We start from the raw sequence: 26169 nt of genomic DNA, 5'->3' as shown, positions 1-26169 counted from the left end.
ATATTTGGAAGTCAAAGTGGATTCAATTTGTTTATCAAATAAAATGAAATTGTTAAATATAAAAGCATTAAATATGATGTGAAAGCAAAAACATGATTTTGCTTTGTCACCAGCATGACTATAAGAACAATAGTTACTTTTTGAACATAGTCTTGTTAAATATTTCTTAAATGTACATTTTTATAAATCAATAGAAATATCAAATGTGCTGGTTCAACCTAAAGTGCACAATATTTTAAAACAACATCTATATATCTAAACAATGCCGGAACATCCTATTTTTATTTTTTCTTCTTTACTTTGTTGCTCCCCTATTAGCTTTTAGTAGCTTTTCTTAAAATTGAGATCTATGTGTCAATGATATTGATTGACTCTTGTTTCCCAGAATCTGATGATTACACAGATATGTGGTAAGTCAAGTTGGAAAAGGCAAGTTACTGTTTATCTACACCATTCCATCAGGCAGCGGGACATTATAAAGCAGGTAATTTATATTTTATGATAACAATCAAATACTATAATCACAGGTAGATTTGCTATGTGATACGTTTTCAATTTATACTTGTATAGAGGCTAAATGTCTTATTAGTTATATGCACCAGAAACATCAAAGTTCTCTTTGTTACCTAAATTCACAATAAAGTATATTGACCTTCCAGGCTATCTTTAGATGCAAGTATTCTAAATTCATAGTTTGGTCATCTCAGCATTTATCTCATTTATTATATTTTGCATATAAAAATTTGAGTCATCATTTTCATTTCAAATGTAACTTGATGTTTATTTTATATCCAGTTCATTTGATGTATTTTGTTTTGCTTGCAAGAATACCAGTTTTGTAATTTAAAAAGGAGCTCTATTATGACCTTGTCACTGACCTTGAAATCCTTCAATTGGTCATTATCTCTCTTAACATCAGATATTTTTAAGCTATTGGACAAGAAAAATAGTAATTCTATTTTAACAAGTGAATATTATAAATCAAAATGATTAATATGTTGACCTTTTATAAGCCATAAGATGTCATGAATGCAAAAGATTTGCTCTACAGAGAAAAACAATAACTAACCAGAATACCCAACCTCTTGGATTTTCTCTATTATTATTTCCAGTGTGACACATGCCATCTCTCAAGCTTAGTTGTTCTGTCAACAATAGAGAAGGAAACACTAAATAATCACAAGAGTGTCTTTCAACTCCTGTATACTAATATTCCAGTAAATAAGTAAATATTTTTTCTTTACATAAAGTTTGCATATAAGTTTTCTTTTATGCATATATAAGTTTTCTATTAACATTTCTGCCATTCTACTAAATTACTATTTTCCAATTATTTCACAATGTCAGCACGTTTTAATCTGATTTTCCACAAAAATATTTTTCTCATGAAGAATAAACATTTGCTTATGAGTTTTTCTAATCCTATTTAAAATTCATCTATTTTTTTATTCATAACCTTTCCAAAGTAAATACCATTAGTGTATTTAATTTATAAGACATCTACACTATTCTTAATGAAAAAATACACAAAAAGAGGTAAAAATATGGGATTTCAAAGTGAGAGTAAATAACATGTTAATGAATCTTAAAATTTGTGCTAAAATGGAAGATAGAACAAACAACAGGAATAGAGACATAGTGAAAATGAACTGTGAAGGGTGAGAAATTTGTGCAGATAGTATAGAAACAGATTTAACTAAAAATTTACTAAGAAACATAGGTCTTAAAAAGTTTACTTAAGTAGAAGATGAGTGAAAAGATGAATAGAGGAAATCAAATATCTTATAAATATAATCCAAAGGAACTGAATAGATAATTCCAAGAGTATGGAGGAATAAAATAAGACAGCCCTTTATATAGCTGACTGCATATTTTAACTCATAAAATGGGCCAGAGAGATAATATAGCAGGTAGGGTGCTTGTCTTATAAGCGACCAACCTGGCTTTTATCTCCAGGACCCAACACGTCCCTAAGCACCACCAAGTGTTGTACCTGGTTGCAGATCCAGCAGTAATCACTGAGCACTTCTCAGTGTGACTGCAAAACAAAACAGAAAAATACCAGAAAATTATGAATTTTACATTAAATGGACATCCATTGAGTTCCCCCATACCATGGTCTGAGACTATGACTAGGTTCTTGGAACAAGAATAATAAAAGAACACATCGTTCTTTCATAAAGAGTTCATAGTCTAGAGGAGCTGGTTCAAGATGTACATTGTACTGGGAACAAAGAGAAAAATAAGTTCAAGAACAAACTGTAGAAACATAAACATGTATGTTATTGTTCCATATTTTGAGCATTGTAAGAATTACATTGTCATAGCAATTAGGCTATTTGAGTTGATCTAATTACAGAAGGCAAAATAATTCAAGTGAAAAAATTAAGAAAAATGCAAAGATAAAAACAACCCAATCTATCCAAACCCACACTTGACTCTCCAGCCTACAAAAATACATTATCCTTTATAGATATAATCTAATAACTTTGCTCTACTGATTTTTATATAACAATATTAATCTGTCTTCCATTATGAGCCATTTGTTCCAGAGGTTTATTTCTTTCCTTAGGTCTAGATACCGCTATTTTTTAATTTTAATTTAATGATTTGTTTTATTTTGTTCTTCCCTTCCATTCTTTTTACTTTCCTTTCCTTCTTTTACTTTATGTGTCTTCTCTTTTCACCATTGCAATATTAGACGTTCACTTGTTTCAGTGTTTATAACAACTTAATTGTGATATATAAGAGATCCTTTACCTGTGTCTCATGGTTGACAATCAAGTGCTAGTGCTCCTGTGATCACATGAAAGTACTGGGGTACTGCTAGATAATAAAATTAGGAACTTATGCCAGTGAAATAGAGAAGTGTGTCCTGTACCACTGATTATATCCCTTGACCAAAATCCTGTATTTTTGTAATTTTTTTGGTGGCAAACTATTTATTGAAACACATCTAAGGTAGACTTTTAAAAGTTATTTTGGAATTTGAAATATCAAACACTTTAATATATTTATTTACATGCATATACTAATATCCTTTTCTCCTTTTTCCACTAGTTTGTTCAGAAGTACAAAGGCTATAATTTATTAAAATGCTCTTGAATGCATAGATTTATACATGCATAGCCCCTTCTTTGCATCCTAATAATCAGTATCTTATTTTTAAAAATGACATATTTGTTTAGAAAGTAAATATGCTGGATAGAAACATGACTTATTTTCAATACACAGAGACAGTACATATGCTTAAGTAGCTATGATTTATAGTCTTTAGGAAGCTCTGAACATTTCAGAGTGTGTTCCCCAAAACATGCAAAATTAACAAGCTATTTTTTCATGGATATAATATCCAGGTCTGCCATTCACTGATCTTGTAATTTTAAGAAATACACTTGACTTCCTAATAAACAATAATATAAAATGAGACTAGTTCCTCATAGTTTGGTTAAAGATTAAACAAGATCCTGTTTTTGTAATATTCAGTACAATGCTTGATACACTTAGATGTTCTGAAAATTAATTTTCCTCTTTTAGTTATCACCTCTAAATGAAAGACTTCCTATGGCCACATTCATGTTATTGAGCATATTTTTATAGTAAACATGTGGAAACCGTTATTCAAAGTTATGAATAAAGCAAGGCAAGATAGAAGTCAGAAATCTGTAAGTAGCATGTAAACGTCAAAGATCAACAGATACTTAGCTATAGTAAGATAAACAATACTATTTGGGAAATTAATAATAATTTTTATTGTCTATAATGATATCCTGTCTTGTTTACTTTGAGTATTTTTTTTATAAATGATGCTATGTCCTAGTTGCTGTAACTATAACTGAGAGATTGGTGGTTTTATGCTTGTCCATGGAGAAAGGCAATAGAATTTAAGAGCCCAAAATAATGTTTTGGAAAATAAAATTCTTTTGTTTAGTATCTAAAAATTTTCCAGAAGTTAATCTATAGAATTTAAATAAAAATATTTTTGTAAAGTGAACTTTTGAATAATAAAATTATTTTGTGTTTGCTAGAATAGAATGGTAAAATATAGAAATGAACTTTCAGAAGGAATATTTTTGTAATATTTGCACAACTTTGATGATGTACACCTGAAACTGACAATATGCAAATATCACTTCAACTGAATAATGTGAATACTTATATGAAAATAGCATCTAATATTTCCTATTGTGCCATTGTATAAATTTAATATTAAAAATTAAACAAAAGAAAAAGTAAAGCACACTTAGAAAGTATGTGAGTAAAAGAATAAAAAGACACAATATATTTTATGGTTCCCTTTGTTTTATTATGACTGCTTTATTAGAAAAGACATTAGCTGTTCATCTCTGAGTGATAGATGCCGAATAAACTGAATTAGGGTTATTATTAAGGCTTCATTAAGTCAAGCAATTTCAATCACTCATTTATGCTCTCTTTAAATTTAGCATGATAATTACATTGAAACAATGTTAATATTGGAAAATTTATCTGTCTTTTGACACATAGCTCACACACTTTCTTCTCCCAGATATCTTCTCTATTAACTTCAAATTTTTCTTTCTGAGATCAGTCTATGTGCTATTGTAAAGGAAAGTCCCAATACAAAGAATTGCAACCCTACAAATATTTTGGTAACACTAAACTATTAAACTATATCATAACATTAGTGGATCTTTATATCTCCTATCGACAAATAAGGAAACCTGGAATTACAATTGTCTAATACAACCAGAAAAATAGCTCAATGGAATGAATTCATACTTTGCATACAAGAGGCCTGGGTTTAATTCCCAGTACTGCTATGTCTCCCTAATACTTCCAGGAGTTACCCCAAGAAAAGCCAGAAGTAGTTCCTGAGCACTACTGGGTTTGGCACTAAACAAACAAATTAATAGACAAACATACAAGTAAAAGTAAAACATCTTGTACCTACTAGTTACAACTGGATACTGGGTAACATGTAGTTCATGACAATGAAACTGAGAAAAATTGCATAAGGAAGAAGAAAACAACGATCACTCATATTCTCTGCCTTTAATAAATAATAGTCTTGAGTATGAGATTAAAAAACCTAAAAGCAAAATACAAGCTTTTGTTTTTAATTAGTTTTATTTGCACGAGTTGCATGCATACAATATTTCAAGACAACAGAGCACACATTTTCTCCACCAGTGTCTTAGGATCCTCCTTCAACATTGCAGAACTCCTATAATTTCCCTATCACATTAAGTTCAGGTCTGTAGGCCAGTTCACAGATTCTGTTATACTGTTATTCCATTATTATACTTTTTTATAGCTCACCTGAGATAAATCCTTCTACATAGATCCCTCTCCTCTTGAATGAAATTACTCAGCATAATAGCCTTTAGTTTCATCCACAATTGCATGGTTGCCATTTATTAAAGTCAAGTAACTCTATATTGTGTATTAGAAAGGTTATGTTTGTAGCCCCTTGTTTTTTAGAAGCTTTATAATATGTGTTTAGTTTCTTACGTCCATATTCCCTAATAGCAACTTCTAAGAGTTATCTATCTAGATTATGACCCTAATATTTGCCAAAGACAAGCTTATTAAGTAAAAATACCAGTACTGACATGAAGAAACAGATTTTAAAATGTAATACAAGCAAATATCAAGATCAGAAAATAGTCTATCACCAATCTTTCTTCTAAATGCCACCTTCGTCCCCAAAAATGAAAAACAAAATCCAGGCCTTATTCACTGCTGCCAAATGTAAAAAAAAAAAAAAAAAAAAAAAAAAATTAAGAATGTTTTTTTTTTCCCCCTTCGGTCTTTCTGAGTTAATATTTTAAACTACAATGAATGTGTTTTTTTTTTTTGTTTTTGTTTTTGTTTTGGTTTGGTTTGGTTTGGTTTGGTTTTTTGGCCACACCCAGTGATGCTCAGAGATTACGCCTGGCTATGTGCACAGAAATCACTCCTGGCTTAGGGATCATTTGGGACCATATGGGACACCCGGGAATCAAACTGCGGTTTGTTCTATGCTAGCGCGTGCAAGGCAGACGCCTTAATGCTTGAGCCTTTGCTCTGACCCCAATGAACGTTCTTTTTTTCATCACTTATTTTCTGAGTTGTTTTTCCCTAAATCTGTAGACTACTTTTTTTCATCTTTTATGTAAACACTCTAGTTAAAAAGTTGTTCATGATTGAGGTTAAGTTTTCAAATGTACACCACCCTTCACTAGTGCACATTCCTGCCACAAGTGTTCCCAGTTTCCCTCCTACCCCCTCTGCTTGAGGGGAGGGGTAAGGCATAAAATACAACCTTTATGTTGTTGATGAATAAACAGAGATGAAAGTTTGAGGAGACCAGGCAGTGAAAACCTGTGGATTTCACAGATTGATTTCTTAAATATCAGCTACACACCAACATTTGGCTATATAAAGATGAATTCCACAAAGATGAATAAGAGTAATTTTCAATAACTATTGATCAGTAATTGAATGTTTGAGTAGGTTACTTACATGGAACACAAAAATTTATATGCTGATAAATTTATGTCAGAAACTGGAATCTACTGAAATTACTACTAGTGAAGCCAGAGGAACTTGCTGATCCAGAGGTACTTATAAGAACAGTTCAAAAAAAGCCCAGAGTAAATATAAGTTGTGCTATAATAGCAACATTTAAAATCACCAAATATACTCACAAGTTACTCAAACTACCATCATCCAAAACCCAATACTCTTTAGAGGAGCATAGCAAATATATTTATAATGTAAAATAAGTAAAATTAAATAAAATGACTTTATTAACCAGTAAAATGTTTAAATTAACTCAAAAAGCTACTGCTATCCATCACTTTCCATTTCCACTGATTCATCAAAATGAATTTTAAGATTCTAAATTTTGATACAAGATATGATGGTTGGATACCGCAACTGTTGTTTCTCACTTTCTGGGAGACCTAAAAAAGATAGTAAGTGTCTCTGTTTCTATGTTTCTTGTGCAATTTGAAAAAGAAATAGTACTTGATTGGTTTTTTCGTGAAGGTAACTAACAAACCATGCCAACTGTGTTAGAAGGTGATGACATGTTTATGTACAACAGTATTAAAATGAGAATGTCAGGAAAGAGGAGATTTAGTGAATATAGAACCTATCCCAAGAAAAGAGAACAAGAAGAGACAGAGGGCAGTCTTCAATCTGGACTGCCTGATGCTGTATCTCACACATATTCAAGTTTCATGATAAGCTTGAATCTCTCTTTGACCTTGAGTTTCTGAGTTTTTATTTTGCCAGATGCTCCCAGAATTTTTTCGGCCAAGATTTTTCTTTGATCTTTTAGTTTAGAAATTTTATATATTAATTTTAAACATGAAGGATTTACTCAAACATTACCTCAAAGATTTTTATAATGGTAACAAGGTTATCATTATATAGAATATGAAAGAGGTAGTTCCTCTCTAGTCCAGATGTTTTCATAAATTATCTCAGATTTCAGCAACTCAGACTAGATAAAATTAGCCAAGAATGCAATTAGTGTTATGATACCCTTATCTTAAAATAGCTACTACATTAAGACAGGACTACAGTTCTCTACTATTAACTGTAGTCATAAAAAATATATGAGAAATCCTCAGAGACACTTTTTTATTTGTGAGTACAAAAAAATGACAAGAACATGCTAACTTACAGTTGTTAAAACTTGTGGAGAAGGGGAGATATCACTAGTTTCCACAGCCAAATTCACACATGGCAGAAAAGTTGCTAAGTAGACAATTACTCATGTTTTTTTTTTTCCCTCAAAAGTAAATATTTTCTGTATCTGAGTGATGGTCGACTTTTTGTTAAACAAACTTGTGTTAAGACTAAGACAATAAAGTGTTTTGTTTTTGTTTTTGTTTTTGGGAAGCTACACCAGGAGTCACACAGGGTTAGTGCTCATATGTTACTCTTGCAAGCTCTGCTCTGATGACCATATAGGATAACGGATATCTAATACTGGCTTTCTGCTTGCAAGGGAAAGGCCTTGTGCTATCACCGTCTCTTTGAAAATCAAATCTTTTGAGCAATCATTGTGATTAATTCTTTTCCATTTCATCTATTTTATCAGTGTTTAGTTCGGTCACTGAGGATTTTGCAACTAGGTTTTGGATTGAACTAATAAGTAACATGTATAAGGATAAGAAATAAGTATTTAGAAAAAAAATAATTTTAATATGCTTACATGTTTTTTCGACCACACACATATGGTTATTCTTTGTATATTAAGTCCTATGCTGATTCCATTGCCTGAACTTCTAAATTTTTCACCTAAAATAAGAATAGTAATAGAAATGCAGCTTTTGTCCTTAAATGTCCTCAAATTATTTCTTGTCTTGCTATAATGTTATTTTGTTTCTCTACCCAATTTTACTTTAAAAGTATCCAGCATTTTCCTATCTTCCAATTGATGGTGGTAAGGAAAAGTTTCCTTCTCAAATAGGACTTATTCTTGTCAAGGCCATTATCTGCTCAAGGGAAGAGACTAAGATGATCTAATTTGTAGAATCAATTAAAGGTAACAAAAGTAGGTTCTTTCTTAAGTTAACACAACTTTATGTTTAAAAACAAAAGCTTGAGAAATAAGTTTGAGCCTGCTATTATGTCACTTCTCTACTGAAATTCTTCCAAATAATTTCAATTAAATATAGAATGTATTACATAGCAGAAGCTCTTCTTGTGACTTGCAGCTTCATATTATGAAATTCTTCTATTTTCTATGTCCTACCCCCAATTGTGTAATATCTCCTGTTCCTCTATACTTGAGCACTTCTATACCCTTTTGTAGTCCTTCAAAAATGCTATTTTCTTCCTTGCTTCAATGCATCTCCTTTATTGCCTGAGAGCTTCATTTCATGCTCTTCACATGACTGATTGTTTGCATCTGCCGTACATCAGATGCCATTTCAGAAATTACTCCCATGTAATACTGTGTAGAGAAGACCCTCCTTATTATTATCATTACTCTTTGTGTGTACTACTATTTGCAGTTTATATATTTTTTAAAAGTTAAATATGTGTAATTTATATAGTACATAAGTTATATACATAAATTTATAGACATATATTTTATATGTAATTTTAAAAGCTTATATAAAAATATGTATTTAAAATGTTTTCATCTTTCACATCAAGTAAATGTCTATGAGAAGGAAAAATTGTAAATAAAAAGTTATGAAAAAGGTGCATAATATTTTTTGTTTACAATGCAAAAAACAAGTTTAGGAGGTGAGGACATTATAAATAAATTTTTAATTTCAATTTATACTTATGAGTTGAGAGACATTTTTTGATCACCTGGAAATGAGGGTAACATTTTTCTTTTAAAGCTATGATACTTGATGAAATATAGCCAGATTCATTATTTATGTTGATATCTTACATTTTAATACTATTATTATTGTTTTATTATTTTAATATACTTAGATTGATATGAGATTTAATTAATCATATTATTAAATTGACTACATTATGTGTATTCTCAAATAATAGATTCTAGTTATCAAAGAATGGTATGTTCTTGGAAAAACCAAATAACTATAGTTTATTTTAATTGTATGTATTGTAATTTAGAATTATTTTAATAAATATATTGTTTTGATGGTTAAGTAAGGTAGTACCCATGTGATTACCTTTAAAATTAAAAATCATTAATCTAAGCAATGTGTCATTGTTTTGAGGTATGGAAAGGAACAAGTGAGAAAAGTGAATGTGATTCCTCAAAATAAATATTTCCTCTCAAATGTAAGATATTTCAAAATATTTTTTTATCTTTTAAAAATTCCTAGAAAGGCTAGGGAAAATGTATGTTCTTCAATAAAATTCCCGTTTTAACAATATTGGGTATATCTTTGCAAGATTATGAGCTCTGGGAGAAATTACTTCATTTTGGAAAATGACTTTATTGGATTTATTAGCTGACTAGAAGGAACATGATAAAAACTCAATGCTAGAATGGATAAGATTACGCTGCAAATTAATGAACTAAGAAGAAAAAGGGAAGGTTGCAGATTAAATGCTTTTCTGTGAATTTTCTGCAGATAAAAACTGAATGCAGTGAAAATAATGAGTAACTAATACCTAGGAAGCTTTAGATTGATAACATTTTTGTCACAACTTAATCAAAATCTCCACCAAAAATTTTTTTAATAATTTACTTATTTATTTGGGTTAGATGTCACATACAACAGGACTGAGACCTTACTCAGGAATCTTTCCTGGTGGTCATGGAAAATCATATAGGGTGCTTTCATTGTCGGCTGCATGCAAGGCAAGCTCCCCAACCTACTGTAGTAACTTTCTAGCCCCAGAAAATTGTTGTTTTTATCTTGAAGATTTTATAGTAGAGTTACATGTAGAACACTAGCAGGTGTTATAAAAAGAAATATGATAAAAAATAAAGATAAAAATTAAAAATAGTGGGGCCAGACCAGTGGCACAGTGGTAGGGCATTTGCCTAGCATGTGCTGACCTAGGACAAACCTCAGTTGTATCCCTCTGTGTCCCATATGGTTCCCCAAGCCAGGAGTGATTTCTAAGTGCATAGCCAGGAGTAATCCCTGAGTGTCAACAGATGTGCCCCCCAAAAATAAAAAAAATTGTATTATGACATTCATAGAAAAATAGCATAGAAATAAAATATATTGTCTCAATAAATTCATCAAATGTCAGAAAACTAATAAAAAGGACATATGAGAGTGGAATATTTTAAATGGCATATATGATTTTATCTCTTTCTCCTCTGGGTCACTATTTTTATAAAGGAATGCAACTGTCTTGTGTATTGACGTTATAGCCTGCCACTTTGCTGTATTTCATTCATTTCTAGGATTATTTAGGGTCTTCAACGTATATCATCATATCAGCTGCAAATAAAAATAGCTTGATTTCCTCTATTTGTATTGGATTCCTTGTATTTTCTTCCCTTTTCTGATTGCTATTGATAGAAATTCTAATTCTATGTTGAATAAGGGTAGAGATAGTTGAACATGCTTGCCTAGTGCCTAACCTGAATGGAAATGCTTTCAATTTTTCATCATTAAGAATAAAATTGGATGGAGATAGGACAACCTGCTCTTAGATCAAATTTTTGCCATTTTCTCTTTGTCAGGATGTCTGGCACGTTGGTGCCAGAGTGGTATTAGGAATTTCCTAGGGGGAGTTTTGTTCCTGGTGGTGTTGAAGGGAACTATATCCGTTCTACATATGGAATCTCGGGTTTAGGGTTGGACGATCACTGTCCAATCTCATGGAGTCTAAGTTTTAACCACATGACACATGTTCAGGGTGGGAGGCACCCCTGTATTATAAAAAGTAAGGATTTTATCTCTAGAAGATAAGATCTTTTTTCTGTGCATAAGGTTTTCCTCTTTTTACTGTGTTTATACAAAAGTGTATGGTGTCATATTATATTGCTGGTGCATTTGGGGTAAGGATGACAGGCTACACAATCTCTGTGCCCTGGTTTTGACCTGAGCTTTTATCCCAGGCAAGACTTTTTCTTCTAGGTTTTCATACCAAGCAGAACCAAAACAGGTGAAGTTAAAGGAAAAAAAAAAAATATATATATATATATAACATAGAAAAAATAAGTAAAAATGAATTGTAAAAGTAGTAATTAAAGAAAAAAGTGATGGAGGAGGCTACCTTTATGATTGAGAATAAAACCCTAAGAGGCATTATTATAGAGGTATTAAACATACAAAAGAAATATAGGCATCTCAATTAAGTCTTTTGAGATATTTTTGTGCGGTGAAATCCAAGAGACTTTTATATCACAAACTAGGGTCTTGTTGAGTTCTAGAAATGTTTTGCAGCATTAAGGGGTCAGGTAGTGTTCTTGAGCTGGGTTCTTCTGAAGTTGAATCTAGAAGCATGCTACAGTCGGCATTTGTGTGGGTGAGAAAAGGGGCCACAGAGCATGAGTCAGCAGGTGTTTTGGTTATAGTTTCTTGCCAGGGCACAAGATGTGGGACTGAGAGGGTGGCCTTTAGTATTAGAAGCTGGGTGGTGGTTTATTGGGGCAAGAGGTTGGTCTCAGTGCCTAAAGAGTTAAGAACTGAGGGTAAAGAGGGCTAAATAAGGAGGAATAATAGATCAGGATTGGGAGATTAGAGGATAGAAGGGTTTCTGAAGGTGGGAAAAAAAGGGATAATATATAAGAGGGGCTATATACACCACAGACATGGATTGTTTACAATTTAGGTTTGGCAATCAGAGAAAACCACTGTATATAAACTCATGCCCACATATGGACACACATTAAAGATCTATTCAAGTTGTTGTTGGAGACCTGACCCTCAAAGTTTGGGTCTGAGCTCTTAAGATATAATTGCCTTAAAAGAAGATAAATAATTAGCTAATATATAGATTAAGAGAGAAAGAAATGGAAAACAAGAGAAAAGATAAAAGAAAGTAAGTAAATACTGTAAAAAATAAGTTAGGAAATAAAAGAAAATGGGGCCAGTGCATCAGAGTTGGAAGGTTTTCCAATATTTAGAAGTTTCATTCAGACTGGAGTGGGCTTTGCTAAGTGAAGATTGGAGGGTTAGATAGTAGCTAGAGAATTTAGAAGGAGGAGGAGGAGGAGGAGGAGGAGGAGGAGGAGGAGAAGAAGAAGAAGAAGAAGAAGAAGAAGAAGAAGAAGAAGAAGAAGAAGAAGAAGAAGAAGAAGAAGAAGAAGAAGAAGAAGAAGAAGAAGAAGAAGAAGAAGGTGGAGGAGGAGAAGGAGAAGAAGGAGGAGAAGAAGGAGGAGGAGGAAGAAGAGAAGAAGGTGGAGGAGGAAGAAAAAGAAATAGGAAGAAGAAAAGAAGAAAAAAGAGTAAAAAGGAGACGATAATTTGCAGAAACTTATTCGATGAGTGGAACCTGTAACAGAAGTCTATAGTGCATTGTTGACTATTTCATTGGTCTGAATAATCATATTATTTAGGTCCTAATATAAAATATAAACAAAAGAACATAAATAAATTGGATATTTTATTAAGACATTGTCATAATGAGCACTTTACATTGTATCTAGTATGATAGAGCACTGGGGCATAAAAATAGGGTGTCCACCCTATATTTCCAGGAACCACTGTGGACAAAGAAGATGAAGGGTCATTTTATACCTAAAAAACTTAAGGCATTAAAATATGTTAATAATCACTGCTACAAGGTTTCTTGGCTTCCAATCATATTCGGCACCTAGTTCTGTGGATACATACCTTATAATTTTTATAGACCTTTGTAATTAGAGGTTGATTGCATACCTGTTCACTCTAAACTGCTGTTTCTATTACTGCTGATTTCTTTATTGTATAATGGCTAGTTGAGGCTTTGTGTTGCCCCTCTTCTGCTTGATTTAAACAGTTCTCCTCACTATATTCTGAAATCTATGGTGCTTAGAGTTTCTGCCCTATTAGACCATTGTATTTGTTCATGGAGTATAATAAGTATATATGGTATATGTTCCAAATACCTCAGATAAGTGCTATCATTACATATTTTTCCTTATTCTTCTGGCTTACTTCATTTAACAATATTTTCTTTTTTTTTTTTTTTTTTTTTTTGGTTTTTGGGCCACACCCGGTGACGCTCAGGGGTTACTCCTGGCTATGCGCTCAGAAGTCGCTCCTGGCTTGGGGGACCATATGGGACGCCGGGGGATCGAACCGCGGTCCGTCTCCTAGGCTAGCGCAGGTAAGGCTTACCTTACCTCCAGCGCCACCGCCCGGCCCCATTTAACAATATTTTCTAAATCCATTCATATTGCTGCAAAATCCATGATTGTATTATTTCTAACTGCTATGTAATATTCAATTGTGCATAAGTACCAACATCTTCATGATCCACTCATGTTGGGCAACAACGTTGGTTCCAAATCTTGGCTATTATGCTGAGTGCTGAGATAAATAGTGGAGTGCGTACATAATTTGGGATAAATGACCTTCCATCTTAAGGATAAATACCCAGGAATGCGATTGCTGGATCATATGGCAGCACAATTCTGAGTTTACTGAGCACCTTCCATACTGTTTTCCATAGGGGTTGGACTAGGCAGCATTCCCACCAGCAGTGCATGAGAGTTCTTTTCTTACCATGTCCCCGTCAACAGATATTGGTCCCCTTATTGTTGATGTGTGCCATCCTCACTGGTATAAGATGGTACCTCATTGTTGTCTTGATTTGAATTTCCTTAATGATGAGTGATGGTGAGCATGTTTTTATGTGTCTATTGGCCATCTTTCGGTCTTCCTCGGAGAAGTGTCTATTCATTTCTTCTCCCCATTTTTCTATGGCTTTACTAGGTTTGGGGGGGGGGCTTCTCTTTCTGAGTGCTTTGTATATCCTAGATATTAACCCTTTATCTGATGAGTTGAGTGCAAATTTTTTCCATTCCGTTATTTGTCTTCTAGTTTTAACCAGCGTCTCTTTCACTATGCAGAAACTTTTTGGTTTGATAGAGTACCATTTACTTAGGTTTGATGCTAAAATTCTTGCCATTGGCATTCTTTCATCAAAGACATTTTTGATATATAAGTCTTAACATGTTCTGCCTATTTTTCCTAAGTGTACTTTATAGATTTGCATGTGATTTCAAGTTTTTTAATTCATTTTGAGTTGACTCTAGTATAAGGTGTGAGGTATGAATCAATTTTTAATTTCTTACAGATGGTTATTCAGTTGATTCAACAACATTTGTTGTTGCATTTCAGATTCCTGGATCCTTTGTCAAATATTAGATGACCATAATATTTGGGGGTATATCACTGGGTATTCTACTTTGACCCATTGGTCTGAGATTCTATCTTTATACCAGTTACATGGTATTTTGATCATTATGGCTTTATATTAGAGCTTCAGGTTAGGTAAAGAAATGTCCCCCAGTTTCATGTATTTTAGTATAGATTTGGCTAACCTATGTCTTTTGTGATTCCATACAAACTTTAAAATTGATTACTGAAAGTTCTTAAAAAATGGTGTCTGAATTTGGATAGGAATAGCATTGAATCTATATATTAATTTAGGTAAGATAGTCATTTTAAAGATGTTGATTCTCCTACCCATAAGCAGGAGATGTTCTTCCATTTCCTTAGATCCTCTTCAATTTCTTTATGTAGTCCTTTGATCTGTGCAAAAAACAAGAGCACTAACTACAAAAGACTGACTTTGACAACCTTGACTGAGCAGAACTTAACCTGGGACCAATAAAGAGGACTCTACCCTAGACTTTAGCCTAGGACTTGTGCAAAAATCAAGATCTCTAATTCCAGAGCTCCGACTTTGACAATAGAACCTGGGAAAAACTTCTGTAATCATAATGATCTTAGGCTTTGGCCTAAGATCTGAGCAAAAATTAAGACCACTTATTACAAAAGACTTATTACAACAACAATGGTGGAACAGAAATTCTAGAATCATAAAGAAAGAACCTATCCTAGAATTTGTTCTATGACCTGTGAAATTACCAAGCTACAGAGGCCTGATTTGATCATCTACAACTGAGTTGAAAGTTTCCCAGCACCATAAAAGGACAATGTAGTCTGTCAATCAGTATGTACATGTACAGAGCCAGTAGTTGTTCCCATGCAGTATGCTTCCAGGGCAGAGAAACCCTGAATCTCTTTAGGCCAAGGGAATTCCCTTATTTCCCCAATACTTACTGTGCCTATGGAAAAAAAATAAAGCACAAAATCTTGCCACACCAGCACTACTTTCTTTGTTTTTTCCTTTTTTTATTTCTTTTCTTTTTTTTTTCTTTTTTTCACTCTTGTGGTTATTATTTGGTGATTTTTGTTGTTGCTGAATGCTTTTTCTTTTTTTGGTATTTACTGGGGTTTTTGTTGTTGTTTTTACTCTTGTTTATTGTATTTTTGTTATTATTTTTCTTCTTCCAGCAGAACTACACAACTTGAATCATCTTGTTCTGCCTCATAAATTGAGGGGGAAAAGAAAAATGAATGGCACCAGGACTAAACAGCCACATGAACATTAAGTGGAAATAAAAAATGGTCAGTCTTAAACACCAAACCCAAAGTCAACAATAACAGGATTGATACCCTATCTACAACTAGCTATACACAGTGGGGAACAGTTACACTAGCACTCCAGGGTGCAAAGGAGGGAAATATGGGACCCATGCTGGGAAAAGGGGTGGAGGGAGGACAACCCTGGTGGTAGGCATGGTCCTGATTCATTGTCATTATGTACCTTAAATATTACTGTGAAAGATTTGTCATTCACTTTTGGTCAAAATAAAAATTATTTAAAAAACAAAAGAATAAATTTGGGATGAAGTGAGGATGTCCTAGGGATATATCTCAGCAGCTGCATCCCTCCCAGCAACTGCCCCACATGTCCCAGTCCCACACAAAACCGTCCTTCTGGGCTTGGCATAGAAAATTCATCCACCAGACTGCCCGTTTGCCTTAGAAACTCTGCTGCTCCAGTGTCCCTGTCCCCCTGAACTAAACAAAGGCATAGTCTAGATTCATTCATCGTCACCCTGATTCAGAGCCATTCATCTGGGATTGAAAATATGGTGCATAGTGTGATTTTACAACAGTGACCTAGGACTCACGGACCTGAGAAGATCACAATGATGACTCCTTTTGCTAGGACTCAGACCACCAACCTGTAGCAACTTTTTGAGGAGACCCCAGCAGCCTAACACAGAAGTTGGAGGATCCAAGGCCAGCTGAAGACTAGTTAAGGAGAAGTTGCTTTCAGAACCTCCTACACCTAATATGTACAAAAAATTAACTTTCTTCTAGGCTAATACCTTAACCTTATTTATAAGTCATTATATTGCTCGTTAAATTCTATTTTATCTACATGGATCTTAATTGCTACTGTTTTATTCTAATGTCCATTGCGAACAGAAGCATTTGTATTCAGATTTAATAGTTTAATATTAGTTTGCACAATTTCGAGGAAATATGTGATTTTGTTAGATTTTTTGATTGTAAGAATTTATTCAAGAGACAAAATTGATTAACATAATGTGGTAAACTAACATATTATAGTAACATAACGTAACATATAATATAATTGATATAATAATAATAATACATGTAAGTCAAAGAAAGTTTCTGATTAAAAACACAAATTTCTTTTCATAATGGCTTGCATATCTTTCACAGTAGTATTATAGGTACATATTAACATTGAATCAGGGGAATACCCATCACCAACTATGTCCTCCCCCCATTCCAGTTCCCTTTCTACAACCCATATACCTCACCATCACCCCCCGGGCTGCTAGAGTAGGTGGACCCCTCTTTGTCTGGCTTACTATTAGTGATCACATATCTGTTTGGTCCTGGAACCCTCCCTTGTTTCCTCCTCTATTTAAGAGGCAGAGCTAGATAAATCAAGGTATGTGGTTTTGTTTGAAGGAAAGAAAAGCAATAGATTGGGGTACAAAATAAGAGAAAAAACATAAAAAAGAAGTCAAATGTCAAATACAGCTGAAAATGGGCGGAGTCCATCTAGAGGCTTCCAACCTCAGTTTGAGAGAGGATGTGAAAAAGGTAATTGAAACACCACAACAATACAGAAAGAAATATCGAATTAAATAACCAGTGAGCACTACAGCAATAAAGACAGGCACCACACAACAGTCTCGGTTCTGAAATCAAATCATGCTTGAGTGCAAAAAGAAAGAGAAAGAGAAGACTAATTTTGTTAGATTTTTAAAAGTTCTCAGCTATCCTAGTCTTAATGAATGTTTCCCAATAACAATGATGTTTGATCATGTATATTATTTAGCAACTTATTCTCAAATTATGTCTGCAAAAATGTTTTAATGTCTTTGTCAATGGAAGTAAATGGGAAAGGTACTTATATGCTGTAGAGTCCTGTTACAGTGCTCATTATAAGAATATTTTAGCAAACTTGTTTTCAAACTGTATATATGTCTGTAGAAATGTTCTTATGATCTTTAGAAAAGTTTATGTAAAAGGAACTTGGGTGTTCTAGATTCATATTACAGTGCTCGATAAAGAATATTTAATAATTTTCAAATTAAGTACATATGCAGAAAGGTTCTAATGTTTATGTTCAGAGAAGTCTATGAAAAATTTTGTGATATGTATAATATATGGTAACATGGATAAAGCTGATAGCTTTGAGAATGATTTATGCGATTTAAAATTTGATGCTATTAAAGCCAAAATTTCTCAATATTATAAAGGCCATCTACCATAAGCCAATGGCATTTATTATCAATGGAGTTAAAATAAAAGCCTTTCCCTTAAAATCTGGTACAAGACAAGGCTGCCTTTCTCACCACTCCTATTCAACATAGTGCTGGAAGTACTATGAGATTAGGCAAGAAAAAGATATCAAGGGCATCTAGAGAGGTAAGGAAGAAGTCAAGCTCTCACTGTTTGCAGATGACATACTATATTTAGAAACCCTAAAGCTTCTACCAAAAAGCTTCTAGAAATAATAAATTCATATAGAAAGTGTCTGGATACAAAATTAACACATAGAAGTCAATGGCCTTCTTATATACTAATAATTATAAAGAAGAAATGGAAATTAAAAAAACAATCCCATTAGTGCCCCCAAAACTCAAATATCTTGGGGTCAAGTAACTAAAGCGGTGAAGGACATTTACAAAGAAAACGAGGAAAGACTGCTTCAAGAAATAATAGAGGACACAAGGAAATGGAGATACATACCCTGCTCATGGATTGGCAGGATTAATATCATTAAAATAGCAATATTCCCCAAAGCATTGCACAGATTTAATGTGATCCCTCTAAAGATACCCATGATATTTTTCAAAGTGGAACAAAGACTTCTGAATTCATTTGGAACAATAAACACCCACAAATAGCTAAAGCAACACGTGGAAAAAAGAATTTTGGAGGCACTACTTTCCCCAATTTTAAACTGTGCTACAAAGCAATAGTTATCAAAACAGCATGGTATTGGAAAAAAAGACAGATCCTCAGATCAGTGGAATAGACTTGAGTATTCACAGAATGTTTCCAAGACATACAATGAACTAATATTTTTGATTAAGGGGAAAGAAATCCAAAATGTAGCAAGGAAAGCCTCTTCAACAAGTGGTGTTGGTGTAACTGGTTAGTCACTTGAAAAAAAAAAGTGAAAGATCCCCAGCTAACACCATGCACAAAGATCAAATCCAAATGGATTAAAGACCTTGATATCAGGCCTGAAACTATAAAGTATATAGAACAACATGTAGGTAAAACACTATATGACATTGAGACTAAAGTCATCTTCAAGGAGGAAACAGCACTCTCCAAAAAAAAATTAGAAGCAGATATAAACAGATGGGAATATATTAAGCTGAGAAGCTTATGCATATCAAAGGAAATAGTGCCTAAGATACAAAAGCCACTCACAGAATAGGAGAAACTATTCGCCCAATACCCTTCAGACAAGGGAATAATATCAAAAATATACAAAGTGCTGACAGAACTTAATAAGAAAAAAAAACATATAACCCAATCAATAAATGGGAAGAAGAAATAAACAGATGTTTCCTCAGAGATGAAATACAAAGGGCCAAAAGACACATGAGAAAATGCTCCAAATCACTAATTATACTGGAGGTGCAAATGATAACTACAATGAGGTACCATCTCACACCAGTGAGACTGGCACACATCTCAAAAAACTAGAAAAATCAGTGCTGATGGGGATGTGGAGACAAAGGAATTCTTATTCAGTGCTGGTAGAAATGACATCTAGTACAGCCTTCATGGAAAACAATATAGAAATTTCTCAAAAAACTGGAAATTGAGCTGCTCCCATTTGATCCAGTTATTCCACCCCTAGGGATATACCCTAGGAACTCAAAAATACAATGCAAAAGTCCCTTCCTCACACCTATATATTAGGTGCATATATTTGCAGTGGCCAGACTCTGGAAACCACCAAGATTCCCTTTAATAGATGAATGGCTAAAAAATCTATGGTACATATATACAATGGATTATTATGCAGCCATCAGGAAGGATGAAGTCATAAATTTTCCTATATGTGGATGTACCTGGAATCTATTATACTGAGTGAAATAAATCAGAGGGAGAGAGATAAACACAGAATAGTCCTATTCATCTATGGGTTTTAAGAAAAAATAGACATTACTGTAATAAAGCCCAGAGACAATACATTTAAGGCTGGAAGGGCTGGAAAGATAGGCTCACAGTTTGAAGCTCATCACAAAGAGTGGTGAACACTGTTAGGAAAATAACTACACTGAAAACTAGCATGACAATGTTAAAGAATGAGAGGAGTAGACTGCCTGACACTATATAGGCAGGGGTAGAGGAGGGGGGTATTGGTGGTGGGAATGTTGCACTGGTTAAGGGGGTATTGTTTATGACTGAAACCCAACTACGAAAATGCTTGTAATCATAGTGCTTAAATAAAGATTTATATAAAAGAAAACAAAGCAGTGACACTGAAAAAAAAATGAAAATGTTGGCTGTGGGGGCCGTTGAGGTGGCTCTAGAGGTAAGGTGTCTGCCTTGCAAGCACTAGCCAAGGAAGGACCATGGTTCGATCCCCCGGCATCCCATACGGTCCCCCCAAGCCAGGGGCAATTTCTTAGCCAGGAGTATCCCCTGAGCATCAAACGGGTGTGGCCCCCCCAAAAAAAAACAAAAAAAAAAAAAAGAAGAAAGAAAGAAAATGTTGGCTGAGGATTTTTTATAGATAGATGTTTTACCTTGTGGTAGGTTCCTTCCGTACCTATTTTGCTGAGGTTTTTTATCATGAATGTGTGTTAGATATTGTTAAAGGCTTTCTCTGCATCGATTAATATAGTCACGTGATTTTTATCCTTTCTTTTACTGATGTGGTTAATGATGTCAATTGATTTGCATTTATTGAACCATCCTTGCATCCCTGTGATGAATCCCACTTGTACATGATTTATAATCTTTTTGATTTGTCATTGAATTTGGTTTGCTAAGATTTTGTTAACGATTTTTGCATACACATTCATTAGTGAGATTGGTCTGTAGTTTTCTTTCTTGGTGGTATATATGTTAGCCTTGTGAATTAGTGTAATGTTAGCTTCATAAGTATTAGGGAGTGTTCCTGTCTTTTCAATGTTTTGGAAGAGTCTAATGATCAATGGTGATAACTCTTCTCTGAATGCTTGTTAAAATTCACCCATAAACCCATCTGTTCTGGACTTTTTTTCTTCTGAAGTTTCTTAATCACTGTTTCAATTTTCTTATTTGTGATTGGTCTGTTTAGGCTTTCTACTTACTACTCATTCTGTTCTGGGAGATGATATTTTTCCAGAAATCTGTACATTTCTTCCAAATTCTCTAAGTTTAACTGAGTACCATACTTTATAATAAGCTCTCGTAAAGTCTTGGATTCTTGGAGTTCTCTTGTAATCTCTCCCCTATCATTTCTCATCCGATTTGTTTGAATAACGTCTTTTTTGCTTGTGAGTCTTGCCAACGGTTTGCCTATCTTGGTGTTTTTTCCCCAAAAGCCCAGCTTCTGGTCTCATCAACTCTTTGTATTTTTTTCATTTCTATAGTGTTGATTTCTGCTCTGGCTTTCATTATTTCTTTTATTTTGTTTGTGTTTGAGTTCCTTTGGTCTTGGTTTTCCATATACTTAAGGTGTGCTTTTAGGTTGTTGATTTTGCCATTTGCTTTTTTTCTAATGTAGGCTTGTATTGCTATGAGCACCCCCTTAATAATTGCTTTGGCTGTGTCACATAGATTTTGGCAATTTGTTTCTTTATTTTCATTTGTCTCAAAGAATCTATTTTTTCCTTGATTTCATCCTTGATCTAGCTGTTGCTAAGCAGCATGATTTTAGTCTCCTGTGATAGATTTTGTCCACATCTTTTTTACAATCAATCTTGGTCTCTGTAGCAATGTGGTCTGATAGGGTCCTTGGTAGAATTCTTGTATTTGTGACTTTATATAAGTTAGACTTGTGTCCTAAAATGTGGTTTATCCTAGAGAAGTTTCTATGTGCACTAGAGAAGAATCTTTATTTAGCTTTTTGAGGATGAAAAACCTTTTATAGATCCATTAGCTCATTTCTTCTAGTTTCTCAATTAGGGCTCATGTCTTTGGTAGTATTCTGCCTAGTGGATCTGTCTAGTGGTGATAATGGTGTGTTGAAATCTCCTTCTATGTTTCTGTTCACATGTTTCTCTAGATTTGTTAGCAAAAGCCTTACATATTTTGCTAGCTCTACATTTGGTGGATAAATGTTGATCAGAGTTATAATTTGTTGGTCTATTTTTCCCTTGATCAATATTTTGTGTTTATCTTTGTCTCTAAGTAATTTCTTGAGGTTAAATGTAATTTTGTCGATATAATTATGACTGCCCCAGTATTTTATTGTTTTCTTGTCTTGTATAATCATTTTCCATCCTTTTACTCTGATATTAAGTGTATCGTTAATTTTTAAGTGTGTTTCCTGTAGGCAGCAGATGGTTGGGTTTGTTTCCTGATACAACCCACTACTCTGTTCCTTTTGATGGGAGAGTTTAATACAATGAGATTTAAGGAAACTATTGACAGAAAGGGCTGTTATGCCATTATATTGTGTAGGGTTGTTGTTGTTACAATTGGTTATTTGGTTTATGCAATTGACTTTAAATAGTTCATTTAGAATTGGTTTGGTTAGTATGCATAGTGATTTTTAACGCTCCCTCCTTAGGAGACTTTTGCTGGGTAGTTGGCTCTAGGTTGAGATTTTCTTTCATTTGTTTTTTTTTGTTTGTTTGTTTGTTTGGTTTGGTTTTTGGGTCACACCCGGCAGAGCTCAGAGGTTACTCCTGGCTCTGTGCTCAGAAATCCCTCCTGCCAGGCTCATGGGACCATATGGGATGCCAGGATTCGAACCACCATCCTTCTGCATGCAAGGTAAACACCTTACCGCCACTGTGCTATCTTTTCAGGCCCCTCATTTGGTATTTTTAATATGTAATTCCACTCTTTTCTTACCAGTATTGTTTCAAATGAAATATGTGATTTTATTCTTATGTGCTTTTATTTATACTTGAGGTTTTTCTTCACCCTTACTGCTTTAAATAGTTCATCTTTTTGTTTTATTGGCATTAGGAGTAGTATGTGACTTAGTGTTCTTCTATTAGGGACTATTTTGTTGGTATGCATTTTCCCTCTTGGATATGTACAACAGCCACTTTTTAAAGTGGGAAATTTCACTGATGATATTATCTCCATCACTACTTGTTCTTTCCTTTTCCTTTTCTCCTTCACTTATGGTATTCCAATAATTCAGAGATTATTCATTTTTTCCTTGTTAATTAAGGACCTTATATTGTCTTCCAATACTTTGTCTCTCCTTTTGTTTTTTTTTTTAACATCTTCATTGCTTCTGACTTTTAATTTGTCTTCAAGTTCATCCATGCAATTTTCTACTCCTGTTTAATTCTGCTAACATGTCTTAGTTTCTTCAGTTTCATTTGTATGGAATTTTTCATCTTCTCAAAGAGTTCTTTAAAGTGATTGAATGTTCAACTATATATTTCTTAATTTTTCAGGCTAGTGATTCACTGATTTTTGTGGTTAAGACATAAGTGTTGATTTTATGTTCTCAGATAATAAGGCTCAGTAATTTTGGTGGACTTGGAAATTTGCCAGTAGTTCTCTCCATATCCCCAAGTGTAGGTGTCTTGCTTAGGTTCCCCATTGTTCTTTGCATGTGGTGGGTTGGAATGCTGGAGTTTTTGTGTGTTTAATAGATTTTGTATAAAAGGTAACTAGAAGTATATGTGTTTTAGAAGTTATTTTCCTAAATAAGCAAGAATATCTAAGTAGCTCATTGGTTTGTTTAGCTGGGTCTTAAGCTGTATATTTTGTAGGAAAAAGAAGGGCTAGGTCCAATCTGCCTAGAACTATATATTATATAAATTGAAATGTCTTCATGTGAACCATAGTGCACCCACAATTTGTTTGAGAAAAGGAGGGTGGAAGGGACTGCAACTGCAGGGTTCCTTTCTTAGCCCAGGCAGAGATCTGAGTTGGGGCTTGGGAGGCAGCTGAACAGAACTGGTGGAAGAACCTGAAAGGAAGCTGAGGGCAAACCCTGAAGGCAGCACTGGTCCTGTTTGATGCAACAGACCAGAGGATCCCTTTTTCTGCCCAAATTCAGACCTAAATGGGGTATTGGAGGCAGGTATTCAGGTATTTCTATTGTTCTTTGATACAAAGTCTCCTGCAAATAACCTTAAAATTTTATGGCTTATCTGTTTCTCTGACCTTTAATTTTAGAAGATAATTGTGTGCAAAACTTTCAACGATTGTTCTTTTGTGGATCTAGAATGATAGTAAAGATTGTAGGGCTTTTGCTCATCTCTACAGCCCAACAGAGTGCTACCTGAGTGCAGAGGCAGGAGTAAGTCCTGAACAACTTTAGGTGTGTTTTCCGACAAAAGATATGTCAAATCTTTCTTTCCTTAATGAACTTCTTTTGTTTCACATCTCTTACATATTTACTTATGCTATCTATGTCACCTATCTGATCAACATACCTGAAACATAGAGAAAAAAACATGGATCTTTGATTTAGTAAAATAACTATATTTCATATTCTGGTAAGGCTCCTTATTAAAACTTATTTTCAGGGCATCATTAAAACTTAAATTCTTACCAGAAGAGACAATTTTTGTATAATGCATTTTAATAACTTAATATGTTGTAATATTCTATTATTAAGGGAAATTTGCCTCAACCTCGATAATACCTATATTATTTTGTTACGTATTTTCTTATCAAGGCATGTCTCATTTATATTTTAGAAAAAGTTTAGTAAAATTTAGATGACATGGTTTTTGAAGTAGTTCTCAGAAGCAGTGTCAGAGGATTCTAGTGATACTTGAACTAATGTATCTCTGGCCATGCAGTGCTGGGAGCTGTATATTTAATGTATACATACACATACGTGTGTACAAGGATCACAACAAGAGGATTTGACTCAATTCTATATTAAAAAATAAGCAATATATCTGTTAAAGGTATATTTCTTCAATTAGTAAGCGAATGATTTTAAATAAAATCTGATTGTATTTTTTGCACAAAAATACATTGGGTTTTTTTTTCAGACGTCCCTTCTCTTGACATTTTCATTGAGTTTGTTTATTTAAAATAAAAATTCTTAGATATTCATTTTCACTATATCTGCATGTGAGGAAAACTGGCAATGTTGATTCCTCTATGCCAGGGGTCTCAAACTCGCAGCCCTCGGGCTGCAAACTGCCTTTCATACAACATTTTGTGGCCCTGCCCTGGAGGAATCTTCTTTTGTTTTGTTTTAGTCACACCCCCTAATGTTCAAGGCTTACTTCTGACTTTGCACTCAAGGATCACCCTGACTTTGCCTCCTGCAGCCCCCAGGTAATTTGAGTTTGAGTCTAAGCTATTAATTTGTATTTTTTGCCCTTTGATTTCAATTAATGAGATTGTTTATCTACTTCCCTATTATGTTTTGATGAGGCCTGTACGAGTACACTTTCCAGGAATGTAAGTATTTAGTATCAGTGTGTTGTCTTATTGAGAGAGCTATGTTATTATACTTAATTAATGCTTATGCATGTGGTTCAATTAAGATTTACAAATTGGGTTTAATTAAGGTTTATAAGTAGTGAGACAAACTCTTAGCTGTGCTCTCACTACTGATATCTCTTCTTTTTCTTTTCATTTTTACATAGTCTTGCCTGCAACTAGAAAATAAAAATGGACTCTAAATCTATATTATATATGATTATCTATGAATTGGCCAAAAGATGATCAGATTTTAGAACTGTCATTTTCCATTGTTCTTTCTGTTATTGAGGCCCAGCACATAGTACAAAACCTCATTTACATCTGGATTGGTACCATTTGCATTACTGAGAAAAATTCTAGGGTGTTTGAATCATGCTACTAAGATTGCCTGTATGGATGGGCCAATCATCTTCTGTTTCTAAACTATTTTATTTGAATACTTTAATTCATTAAAATCTTTGTTGATAAAATACTATAAAAATTGCATGTAGTAATGTTAGCAAGGTATGAGAGTTTTGTAGAAATATGTTTAGGGAGGAGTGAAAAGTACTTGTATGTACTTTGGGGAATAATTAAATTAAATTAAATTAAATACTTAAATTTAAAATGAGATTGCTTTGGGCACAAAGGGTAGGGCTTTTGTCTT

This window comes from Suncus etruscus, chromosome 10 (assembly GCF_024139225.1).
Source record: "Suncus etruscus isolate mSunEtr1 chromosome 10, mSunEtr1.pri.cur, whole genome shotgun sequence".
NCBI classification, from domain to species: Eukaryota; Metazoa; Chordata; class Mammalia; order Eulipotyphla; family Soricidae; genus Suncus; species Suncus etruscus.
This window is presented reverse-complemented; position numbering follows the sequence as displayed.